A 13,121-nucleotide genomic window follows, 5' to 3' on the forward strand; every position below is an offset into this window, starting at 1 on the left:
CATATTTATACTTACAGGTTACTAGGGTTTCAATCTAAACCCTGATGGACAGCTTAGCCACCAAGTAGCCCATGGAACCTTCTGGAATAAGGCCCTTGGACGAAAATATGATGGTTACCCATCATAATTTCGTTCCCCCTTAATCCCATTAGGTTTCCTTAGCCAAAAACTCAACTATTATACATTTGACAGTTTATACCCCTTTATTCAATTAATCTCTTTTGACCACTAAATTAATTCTTAATTAATTTATGACCAATACTAATTAAATAAATATGATTTCTCCTTTAATATATTACTCTTATAATATATTAATAAATCATAAAACTCTCTCTTTCTCATTAAATTACCTTATCAAGTTGCTTTGGAGAAGGCAACCCAAAAGGACCATGCACAACCGGGTCAAGTACATACCAAATATAGTTACGGGCTTCGACACTATTCCAACAGTCTCCTACTTGGATAAGTCTAGTAACTATATCTCACATATGACTTCAGAATCCGATTAGCAATCGTAGCTCTTATACTTCGCTGTCAACTCTGATCAACTTGTCCTTTAGATAAGGGATCGTATAATCCTCTGTTCTGGATATCATGCTGACAATGCTTATTGTCTAACAAAAGAATTCCTTGATTTCCGATTTGTTTGACATAGAATTTAGTTGAACACATCAACTTCATTCTGACCGGGCCTGGCACATAAGTCAAACCAAATCATCAAGTGGCCAATATATCACTTTTATTCTCATAGAATAAAAGGAACAGATCAACTTCGACTCATATGCATCTATTATTTACTAGTGGATCACACACAATAATGTGTTTTATAACATCAAGTTACTGATGCGTTTACACATTATCAATGTATAATCAACCAACAAACAACAACCATATCTCTAAGTTTTAAGACTATATGATGTTATCGCTTTGCGATCACTTAAGATAAAACACCACCAAGTGATACAGCAGACTCGGGTTTAATCCAATGCTCAACTCATATTCATAAGCACTCATGAACTTTGTAGCAAACCTTTGCTATGTCTAAGACCTTTTAGACAATCTACAACCAATTCATGACAATCTTCATTCATATCTACTTCCAAAATATGACCGACTGTGGACCTTTTTGAATAATTATATCATTCAGGAAGTCAAAACATGCAAAATGGAAACAATAGATAAATAACCAACATAAGATAGTAGCTTTACTCATAAATAATACAATTTATTTATTCATCGAATGTCAAGTACAAACTATCTATTACACATTTCCTATCTAATCCAAACTTATATCATCCTTCAGCCCAATGCTCCTAGCGTGCTGCAAGTGTTTGACACTACTCAGTCCCTTCGTAAGGGGATCTGCTGGGTTCTCTTATGATGATACCCTCTTCACAACGAGGAGTCCCTCTTCTACCCGATGTCTGATGAAATGGTATTTTCTGTCGATATGTCGAGATCTGCCATGATCTCTTGGTTCCTTGGTCAAGGCAACCGCTCCTTCATTATCACAGAAAATTTCCATCGACTCCTTTATGGATGGCACAACTCCAAGGTCTCCAATGAAGTTTTTCAACCATATAGCCTCCTTTGACGCTTCACTTGCTGCAATATATTCTGATTCGCACATTGAATCAGCTACGGTCTCTTGCTTGGAACTTTTCCAAGTCACTGCTCCTCCATTTAGGGTAAAGACCCAGCCTGACTGCGATCGAAAATTATCCCGATCCATCTGAAAACTAGCGTCACTATACCCTCGTACCCTTAAGTCATCACTCCCACCGAGGACTAGAAACCATTCCTTGGTCCTCCGAAGGTACTTAAGAATATTCTTAACTGCAATCCAATGAGCTCTACCAGGATACCCTTGATATCTGCTGACCATGCTCAAAGCGAAGGCCACATCAGGGCGAGTGCAGGTCATAGCGTACATGATAGAGCGTACTGCGGAAGCGTAAGGTACTCGGCTCATATCAGCTATCTCTGTCTCTGTACTCGGGCTCTGAGTCTTACTCAGCTTGGTATTGCTTTGGATTGGCAACTCCCCTTTCTTGGAATTTTCCATACTAAAACGCTTTAGTACCTTTTCCAAGTATGTATCCTGACTGAGTCCTATCAGTCTCTTTTCCCTGTTTCTTACTATTCTTATTCCCAGAATATAAGCAGCCTCTCTGAGGTCCTTCATAGCGAAACATTTCCCAAGCCAGGACTTGACCTCCTGCAAGGTTGGGACATCGTTTCCTATGAGTAGTATGTCGTCGACATACAATACGAGGAAGCTTACTATACTCCCACTGGCTTTGACATACACACAAGATTCATCTTCGCTTCGCAGAAAGCCAAACTCTTTAACCTTCTCGTCAAAACAAAGGTTCCATCTGCGAGATGCTTGTTTCAATCCATAAATGGATTTCTCAAGCTTGCATACTCTATTTGGATGCTTCGCATCGACAAAACCCTCTGGTTGATTCATGTAGACATCCTCAGCCAACTTTCCATTAAGGAAAGCGGTTTTCACATCCATCTGCCATATTTCATAATCATGAAACGCAGCTATACCAAGCATCACCCTAATAGACTTTATCTTCGCAACTGGTGAGAAGGTCTCATCATAGTCAACTCCGGGAGTTTGAGTAAAGCCCTTCGCAACCAATCGCGCTTTATAAGTATGCACTTTCCCATCCATGTACGTCTTCTTCTTAAAGATCCACTTGCACCCGACTGTCTTACGACCCGGTACATTATCAACCAAATTCCAAACTTGGTTGTCGTACATGGACTGAATCTCGCTGTCCATAGCCTCTTTCCATTTTGCAGACTCCGGGCCTGCCATGGCTTCCTTATAGCTGCTATGTTCATCCAAATTTACTAGTGTACTATGACTAATAAATGTATCCCCTTCAGTAGTAATATGAAAACCATAAAACTGGGGTGGAACACTAGCCCTAGTGGAACATCGAAGAGGTAAGGACTCGTCAACAGGTTCAACAGGAGTTTCCTCCTCAAGTTGAGTGCCAGTGTCAGAAGTTCCTTCATCGCTTTGATCTTGAATTTCTTCAAGTTCAATTTGCCTCCCACTGTCTTCTTGGCCTATCAATTCCCTTTCTCGGAAAACTCCTCTTCTAGCAACGAAGACAACATTGTCACTCGGTCTATAGAAAAGGTAGCCAAAAGACTTCTGCAGATAGCCGATGAAATAACACTTCTCACTACGAGGTTCTAGTTTGTCGTGAGTCTCTCGTCTTACGAAAGCCTCGCAATCCCAAACCTTGATATGTGCCAACGAGGGAGCCTTCCCTGTCCACATCTCGTGAGGAGTCTTGGACACCTTCTTGGTGGGAACTAAGTTAAGTATGTGGGCGGCAGTCTCTAAGGCATACCCCCAGAAAGCTATTGGTAACGAAGTCCGACTCATCATAGAACGAAACATGTCCAACAAGGTCCGATGAGGTCTCTCAGCCACACCATTCAATTGTGGTGTCCTCGGAGGCGTCAATTGCGAAACGATTCCGCATTCTTTTAGATAGTCGTGAAACTCAAGACTTAGGTACTCTCCTCCTCGGTCTGACCGAAGTATCTTGATTTTCCTGCCCAGCTGATTCTCCACTTCATTCTTAGACTCTTTGAACTTTTCAAAGGTTTCCGACTTTTGCTTGATCAAGTAGATATATCCATATCTGCTATAATCATCTGTAAAAGTCACGTAGAAGCGGCAACCATCCCTTGTGGTGGATCTAAAGGGCCCACATACATCGGTGTGTATGAGATCCAATAAACCCTCACCCCTTTCACAAGTGCCAGTAAAGGGTGACTTGGTCATCTTCCCAAGTAAACAAGACTCACACGTGTCATTATCCCTAAGGTCAAATGACTCCAACACTCCTTCCTTTTGGAGTTGGGCTATGCGTTTCTTGTTGACATGGCCAAGGCGACAATGCCACAAGCATGCTTTGTCTAGACTAGTAGATGAATCAATATTCAAAACATTATTTCCAAAATTATCAACAATCATCACTGATTCATAAATCCCCTTACAAGGTAATGCATTGAAATAAAAGACACCATTCAAATAAACGTTAATAGAACCATTACTATTATCAAAAGAATATTTGAAACCTTGTCTAAACAACCCATGAAAAGAAATAATGTTTCTTGCCATATCTGGCGAATAACAGCAATTTTCTAAATCTATTCCTAACCCATTACTCAACACTAAAGAATAAACACCGACTTTGGTCACAGGCGACGATCTTCTGTTTCCCATAATCAGGTTCATCTTCCCATGTTCCATCTCCCTACTTCTTTTTAGGCCCTGCATATCAGAACAAATGTGGTAACCACATCCTGTATCAAGAACCCATGAAGTAGCAAATGATGAGTTATTAGATTTAATAGAATACATACCTGCAAATGTGGGCTTGATCTTCCCATCTCTTATGTCCTGCAGATATTGTGGGCAGCTTCGCTTCCAGTGGCCCTTTTAGTGGCAATAGAAGCACTCTGCTTCTTTAGGATCGGAAGAGGGTTTAACGGGGCCTGTTTTGGTCCCACTTGATGACGAACCATCACGGGGTTTCCCCTTATGGTGGCTCTTACATGGAGTCTTCCTATTTTTACTCTTCCCTTGACCTATCGCCATCACAGGAGCGGCCACAGCAGGTGACGGTGCAACGGATTTGTCTTTGAGGTTGCTCTCAGCAGTCCTCAAGAGTCCTTGGAGCTTGCTCAAGGAGACCTCCTCTTTATTCATATGGTAGGTCATCCTAAACTGATTGTAGCAGGAGGGGAAGGAGTGGAGGATTATGTTGATAGCCAAATCCTCGTCAAACTTAACATTAAGTTTGAGAAGACGATCAACATACCTCTGCATTTTCTGCAAATGAGAGGTTAGGGATTCTCCACTCCCCATCTTAGCGGTGATCATGTTAGTAATGATCTCATAGCGCTCTTGCCTCGCGCTCTGGTGATACCTGTCCAGCAAATCTTGATGCATTTCATATGGATACATGTCCTCATAGGACTTTTGGAGTTCGAGGTTCATGGTGGCCAGCATGATGCAGTGAACTTTTGTGGCATCACGCTCGTGGGCCTCAAAGGCGGCCAATTCCTCGGGAGTAGCAACATCTGGGATGATCTTTTCAAGCTTTTCATCGAGGACATATTCCTTGTCCTCGTAGCGTGTGATCATGCGAATATGCCTCATCCACTCGTTGAAGTTTGAACCATCAAATGTCACTTTCTGACACAAGTTCATCAACGAGAATGACCCAGAAGCGTTGTTGTTGTTTGCAGACATCTGAAAAAGAAAGGAACAAAGTTTGATTAGAAATGAATCCCTAATTAAACACCCAAATGAGAAATTAGGGCTAGGATCCAACAACATTATTTACAACTTAGAAAGGGATGCCGTACTCTAAAAGTAAATAATTTGAAGGTAAGTGAATGACGATTCACTAATTCTCTCCATGAAAAACGAAAGAGCAATTTAGGTTTTAAATGTATTGAAAACTCCTAGATCTTTGAGATTCATTGAACTTTTCAATGGCATGTTTAAATCTCGATATGCATTTCAAATTTGCGACTGGGATGCCGAGGATCGCACACAAATTTGTGAATAACCATGTGAATCAACGTGGTGCACTCAATGTCTTTATCACCCAATCAATGTGCCGGTAAACCACACACGCTCCATTGATCTATGACAAACATCGAGTCAACCTTCGCCACTAATGTCATCCCCAAATTGATGTGCCGGTTAACCACACTCGCTCCATCAACGTTTGACAAGGGCACGAAGTGTAATTCCATGGATTAGCATCATTTTCACATTTTACCCTAAGGTAACTAGGAATGGGAATTTGTAAACATGTAGTTACTTTATAATTAACATTATACTTTTAATGAGGAGAAGGTTGCCCTATCCTACCCGTTCGGCTAACGACCCTCCACCAGTCAAGCAAGCGGTAGGTGTGAGTGTACACCCATTAAGCGCCATTTTATAGGCAGCAACCTTATACCCACCTTATAGACCGGCTTCGTGAATGAGGCCTACTAACGGTAAGACTAGCATTTTAAGTTATACATATATATATTAACTAAACTTGTAATAATATATAATAATATAGGGTTGAATTTTAAACTTGTAAAATTCTAAGGGTTTGAAATTTAAATTACTCAAAATTAAACTTTTAATCATAAATTCAAATTTTCAAAACTTGAGGGCAAGTATTGAACTTTTAAAAACATAAGGGATCAAATAACAAATAATTCAAATTAATCAATTAATTTCATAATTATCTATATTTGACCTAATCTTAATTTTAGTCATTAGATAATTACCAAATAATTTTAAATAATCCATATTTATCACATAAACAACTAATATTAAAAGATTTGAAATTATCTATTATTTTGGCAAGGATAAACACTTAATTAAGATAAAATTCGGATTTTAACTTCATAAAAACAAATTAAGCATCAAGTCCAGGTCAAAACAGCAGCCAAAACCCGAAAATCCCTAATTCTGACGAACTGACTCGCCGAGTCAAGGGTCAACTCGCCGAGTCCATATACTGACTCGCCGAGTTGAGACGGGCAGGGACCAAAAATCCATTTTCAGCAAATAAAGCAGTCAAGCATCACATTCAACTGAAACCATTCAAGGCTCTGATACCACTGATGGGTTTTATGCATAAGAAACATTCCTATGTGCTCATACAAACCCTAATGCTTGGATCTAGGTTTCACTATTGAACATGCTTTGATTCCAAGACTTACAAACCCTAATCTAGCATATCAACAACAAAATTAACACATAGAATAAGATCTAGATGTTTACCTCTTCAAGAGTTCGCTTAGATCTTCTCTTACTTCTTCTTTTGAGCCTAAAGTCACAAATGCAACTCCTCTAATGGTTCACAAACCCCACAAGCAAGAAGGCAATATGAGAGAGGGAGAGAGAGGCGAGAAATCAGCCTAGGGTACTCTTAGAATCAAGTGGCAGCCGAATTCAAAGCCCTAGGGGTCATATTTATACTTACAGGTTACTAGGGTTTCAATCTAAACCCTGATGGACAGCTTAGCCACCAAGTAGCCCATGGAACCTTCTGGAATAAGGCCCTTGGACGAAAATATGATGGTTACCCATCATAATTTCGTTCCCCCTTAATCCCATTAGGTTTCCTTAACCAAAAACTCAACTATCATACATTTGACAGTTTATACCCCTTTATTCAATTAATCTCTTTTGACCACTAAATTAATTCTTAATTAATTTATGACCAATAATAATTAAATAAATATGATTTCTCCTTTAATATATTACTCTTATAATATATTAATAAATCATAAAACTCTCTCTTTCTCATTAAATTACCTTATCAAGTTGCTTTGGAGAAGGCAACCCAAAAGGACCATGCACAACCGGGTCAAGTACATACCAAATATAGTTACGGGCTTAGACACTATTCCAACATTTATATGTTATTAGGATCATTGTGTGTGTTTAATATCTTCACTTGACACCAAGCACTTGTCCGACACTTCCATACGATCCACTCACTGTAGGTGAGTTCATACCCCTTAATTATCCTTTTAAATGTTTTTAAATGTTTATAAATGCTTTTACGGAGGGGGGGGGGGGAATACAAGTTGAATCATGCTAGTTAGTACATCAATCACATGTGATTTATAACTAGCATACAAATGGATTTACTACACGTTTAGTTGTTTTACCAAACATATTACTTCAAATGACTTTCTCAAATGTTTTACATGTTAAAAATCTTTATCAAACTGCCTTACATACTGTATGTTTCCTTTCAAACGCTGTTACAATTGTGTTTCACACAAAGGTTTTCTTATACTTAAAATTGTTCTTATCAAACAAAATGCTGTCAAATCATTTTACAAACTGACATCAAGTCATCATTTCTTAGTTATTAAACTTTTCAAAGGTTTTACAAAAATTCTTTTATACCTTTATATTGTCAAATGCATGCCTATATATGTATAGTTATATAAGTAATGTTTAAAGGACTTAAGACGGCTAGCTCGCTTTATTTCCTTTTCCTAGTTGGGCTGTGGCCTTAGGGCATCGGTTATTCATCCGAATGTCGTCTAAATATTAGTTATATATCATGCATACATATATAGACATAAAAGTTCCATCAGTTAGTTCAGTACCTTTGGGTGGCAATGGCATACTTTCGGTTATACACGTACATATCTAGTAACTATAATAGGTACTGTTAGGAGATACTACTTACTATTCCAAGTGTAGGGAATTGCACATGAGTCAGTTCATTCATGAGTCTATACTAATACATTACATACTATATGAAGAGATACAATTACAAAAATACTAATATATTACATACGATATGAAGAGATACAATTACAGAAGTACTAATACTTACATATTATATGAAGAGTTACTATTAGATACAATTACAAGAGATACAATTACAAGAGAGACAATTACAGAGAGATGTTTAGATAGATACTATTACATATGTATGGGATTTACCATTCCACACCCAAAGTTATTAGCTACAGTAGGGAAAATGCACATCGACGGATGACTACGGTTGTACTGTTCGGCGAGTTTCCATGCCGTGGCTATCCTAGTACAAAAGGATACAATTTCAGTTATTATATTATTTTCCTTAATTACCTTTACTTTGTGACGCATTCACATAAACGATGAGGTAGATTATATTAGATATAAATACACTATTTTCCTTATTACCTTTATTTTGTGACACATTCACTTAAACGATGAGGTAGACTATACTTTTATAATAATAGTTATACAGGGGAAAAACCATCATTTTTACAATGATGCATACTTGCAAAATAATCTGGCCTTTGTAGAAGACTACATTCCAAAACAGTCGGGTCTTAGTAGAAGACTACTTTCAAAACAGTTGAGTCTTGGTAAAAGACTACCTTTTATACTAGAAGGAAATATGGGATTTTCTAGGGTGTTCATACTTATACAAACTTTTCTTCAAACATTTTACAAATATTTTCCTTATAATTTTACACATCATAGACACATTAATACTTATGAATTCACCAACTTTATTGTTGATACTCGCATTCAAAATAACTTGTATTCTCAGGTCACAAATAGACACGTACGACGACCAAGTTTTGTGAAGACGGAGTAGTCAAGACTCGTCTATTATCTTTGAATATTCATTATGTTGTTTATTTGTATGAAAGAACACATTTGTAATTAAAATTATACTATTAGTGCAGTGGATGATGTTGTTTCTTGTTTACTACTTTGCATTGTTGTGATACATTACATGATGTCCTCCGCCCCAGAACGTTTCCGCCGTTCTCGGTTTTGGGGTGCGACATTGTGCCCTCTCAAGTTTTGTGACTGGGATGCCGAGGATCACAAAACAAAGTGTGAATAACCATGCAAATATACTTGGTACCCTTAATATTTATCACTTAATCGATGTGTTGGTTAACCACACGCGCTCCACCGATCCTATGATAAACATTAAGTTACCCTTTGCCTACCTTGTTAAATCCAGGTTAGTGAGCCGGTTAACCACACATGCTCCAGTAACGATTTAAGCAAAGTGCAAAGTGTAATTTCATGGGTTAGCACCAAATTCACATTTTCCTAAAGTAACTAAGATTCGGAACTTATAAAAGGTTTAGTTACTTTATATTTATCATTATACATATAGTGAGAATTATAGTCCTTGCCATACCTGTTCGGCTAACGATCCTCCACCAGTCAAGGAAGCGGTGGGTGAGAGTGGACACCCATTATGTTTCCATTTTATAGGCAACAACCTTTTACCCCCCTTATAGACCAGCTTAATGAATGAGGCCTACTAATGGTAAGACTGACTTGATCTTATACATATATATATATATATATATATATATATATATATATATATATATATATATATATATATATATATATTATTAACTTCTAATACTATAAAGTATAAGGGTTGAATTTTAACTTTTATAATTCTAGGATTTGGAATTAAAGTTTGTGAGAGACTTTACAAATTCCAAAACTTGAGGGCAAGTTTTGAACTTTTCAAAAACTTATTCAATTCCATAACTTATGAGTTTAAAAATAGTTTTAATGAAAAGCTCTTCAAGTTCCGAAACTTGATGACAAGTTATGCAAGACTTTAAAACATTTAAAAAGTGAGACAAGTTACAAAAACACATTTTATAAATAACTTTTAGGTCAATTTGGATTGAAAACACATTATCACATAATTTTTCTATTAATCTAAACAAACTCATAAGAACAAGATAATTCATATCAAAGTATTTTCATGAAATTAGCCTAACCATAAAAATAGTACAAAACATGAATCTATTGAAAATTATCTTTGAAATTGGATTAGCATGAACATTATCATAGCAAAACAGGTTTACAAGTTCAAAAACAGCTTAGGGTAATGTTCGTAGTCCAATTCCAGCCCAAAAAACTCGAAAATATGTTGTCTGGGGGTCCAACTCGTTGAGTGCCTGAACCAACTTGACGAGTTGGATGATTTTAGGCACTTTTTAGGCATGGACTCGTCGAGTTCCTTAATAGACTTGGCGAGTCAGCTATCCAGACAGCAAAAATTTTGATTTTTTAGCCTTTTTTCATCAATTTGCATCAAGTACAATAGAAAACAAGCCTAGGCCCTGATACCACTAATGGGTTTAGAGCATTCTAACACTCCTATGGTGTACATGCAACCCTATAAACCTAGGATCTATGTTTTCTCTATTATACATGCAAATATTAAATATTCCAAGGTTTTATCCTAACAAGCATAATATGAAGCAAGTATACTACACAAAGCCAAGTTAGATAACATACCTTTCAATGAAGCCTGAAGTCTTGAACTTTAATAGCTTAGCCCCAATAGTGTGGAAGCCTCAAGTGGAATCACAAATCATCAAAAACACCTTTGATAACTTGAGAGAATAGTAAGCATACTAGAAATTGGTTCACCCTTGTATCCTCACACACTAGTGCCATTTCATGTGCCAAAGACCTCTTTATATAGTATAGAGGATTAGGGTTTCATCCATGTAATCCCAAATACCCATGACCTTTCATTTCCATAGGATCCATGGGTTAAAAACTCCATGGACTATCTGTCTCACACCCAAACCAGAATACCGGAAACGTTCGGGAGCGGAGGACGTCATGTTCACTATCATATCAATGCACAATAGTAAAACAAGCACCAACATCATCCATTGCATTAACGATATAGTTAATACAAGTGTGTTCTGAATGTAATTGTAAGACACCAAAAATATATATATCAAAATATAAGACGAGTCTTGAACACGCTCCGTCTTCTCAAAACCTGGTCCAGTATAATTGTCTACTGGTGACTTGAGAATACAAGTCATTTTGAAAGAGTAGATCAGTATTAAAGCTGGTGAATTCATAAGTATTTTAGTGTAAAATGTTTGTATAAGTTTGAGGAAATGTTTGTAAATGTTTGATGTAAAGTTTGTAAATTTTTTATGTAAAGTTTGTATACTTCCTAGAAAATCCTATATTTTCTACTAAAATGGAGAGTAGTCTTCTACCAAGACCCGAAATTTCCGTAAGTTTGTTCTTTTGTAAAAGTGAGTGTTTTCCCAAATATATGACTATCATTACAGAAAATTGTTTGCATTACCTTTTATGTGAGAAGATTCCTATATCAATGTAATAGGAAAATGACAGTGTATAGTAATGTTGTAATAAGTAACTACTGAAACACTAACTACCTTAAAACCAATTTGCTTAATTAAGGTTAAAATGTGATGTGGTTATAACCATACTAATTGCCGAGTGGATAACATGACAACCTACTGTCACCGAAACTGATGTGACGTTTGTCACCCCTTGGCCTACCGGCCAAACTGTAGCGAACAATCGGGATGTGGGATTGTCAATCTCATATAGATCTATACACACAATTCCCACACTCCCTCCAGGAGACTCTGCTTACAAAACACGACCTAACAAGTATATTGCTAAGCCGTGAAGTAATGGTTTCACATTAAAGTTATCTTGTTCTTGTAAAAATATGTATGTTCATTTATGTTCTTGTTATTGTATGTTTCTTTCTGTTCTAGTTATTGCATGTTTGAATTGACTCATGTATGAGTTGACTCTTGTATGTTTCATTGTACTGGAAATAGTGAGTAGTAATCCTCTAAAATATACCTATTATAGTTTACTAGTAATGTTGTTTGAATGACTGAGTATATTTGTACACCTTTGCTACCCAAAGGTGTTGAATTGATGTAAGAACTTTTATATCTATAGACATATACATAATATATATATGACTAAGATTCTAATGACACTCGGACAAACAATCGATACCCTAAGTCGACAACCAAACAAAGAACAGGAAATAAAGTGAGTCATCAGTCCTAAGCCCTTTCAACCTCATTTATATAACAATATCTATATAGACATGATTTTGACAATATAAGTTTAAAAGAGTTTGATAAAAGAGTTTAGCATATAAAAGACTTTTAACCATTTGAATGGTCATAGATGACTTGATGTCAGTTTATAAAATGATTTGAAATAGTTTGTTTGATAACACAATTTGAAGTATAAGAAATCTCTTGTTTTGATAGTTATAAATCATATGATTGATTATACGACTATACGGTTTTCTACTTGTATCCCCCCCCCCCCCATAAAAGAGTTTAATATCCTTTAAAATATAAGTTAGGGGTATGAACTCACTTGGTAAGAGTGACGGTTTGATGAAGACGATGTTTAACTCGGGCAACACTTTGACTGGAAAGCAGCAAGTTTCTCGGGAACTTCGGGACTTCGGGCTTCCGTCAGGGCTTGGACACATAACCGGGGTGTCGGGGTAGTCTCGAGATGCTTAACACAGAGTAAAAGTAGAAAGGAGAATAGAATTGAGCAGCCCAAACCCAAGACCTTTGGTTTCTATTTATAGGGTGCATTTTTGGGATTCACGCCGTGAACATGAAGTTGTTCACGTCGTGAACTTGGTTCTTATCCCTTCCGTACAGTCGACTTCTGATAGCCTGACTCTGGCACACATCAATCGCTGGCTCATGTCGTGAACTTCTGGCTCACG

Source organism: Lactuca saligna, chromosome 1 (assembly GCF_052625555.1).
Source record: "Lactuca saligna cultivar CGN05327 chromosome 1, ASM5262555v1, whole genome shotgun sequence".
Classification (NCBI taxonomy): Eukaryota; Viridiplantae; Streptophyta; class Magnoliopsida; order Asterales; family Asteraceae; genus Lactuca; species Lactuca saligna.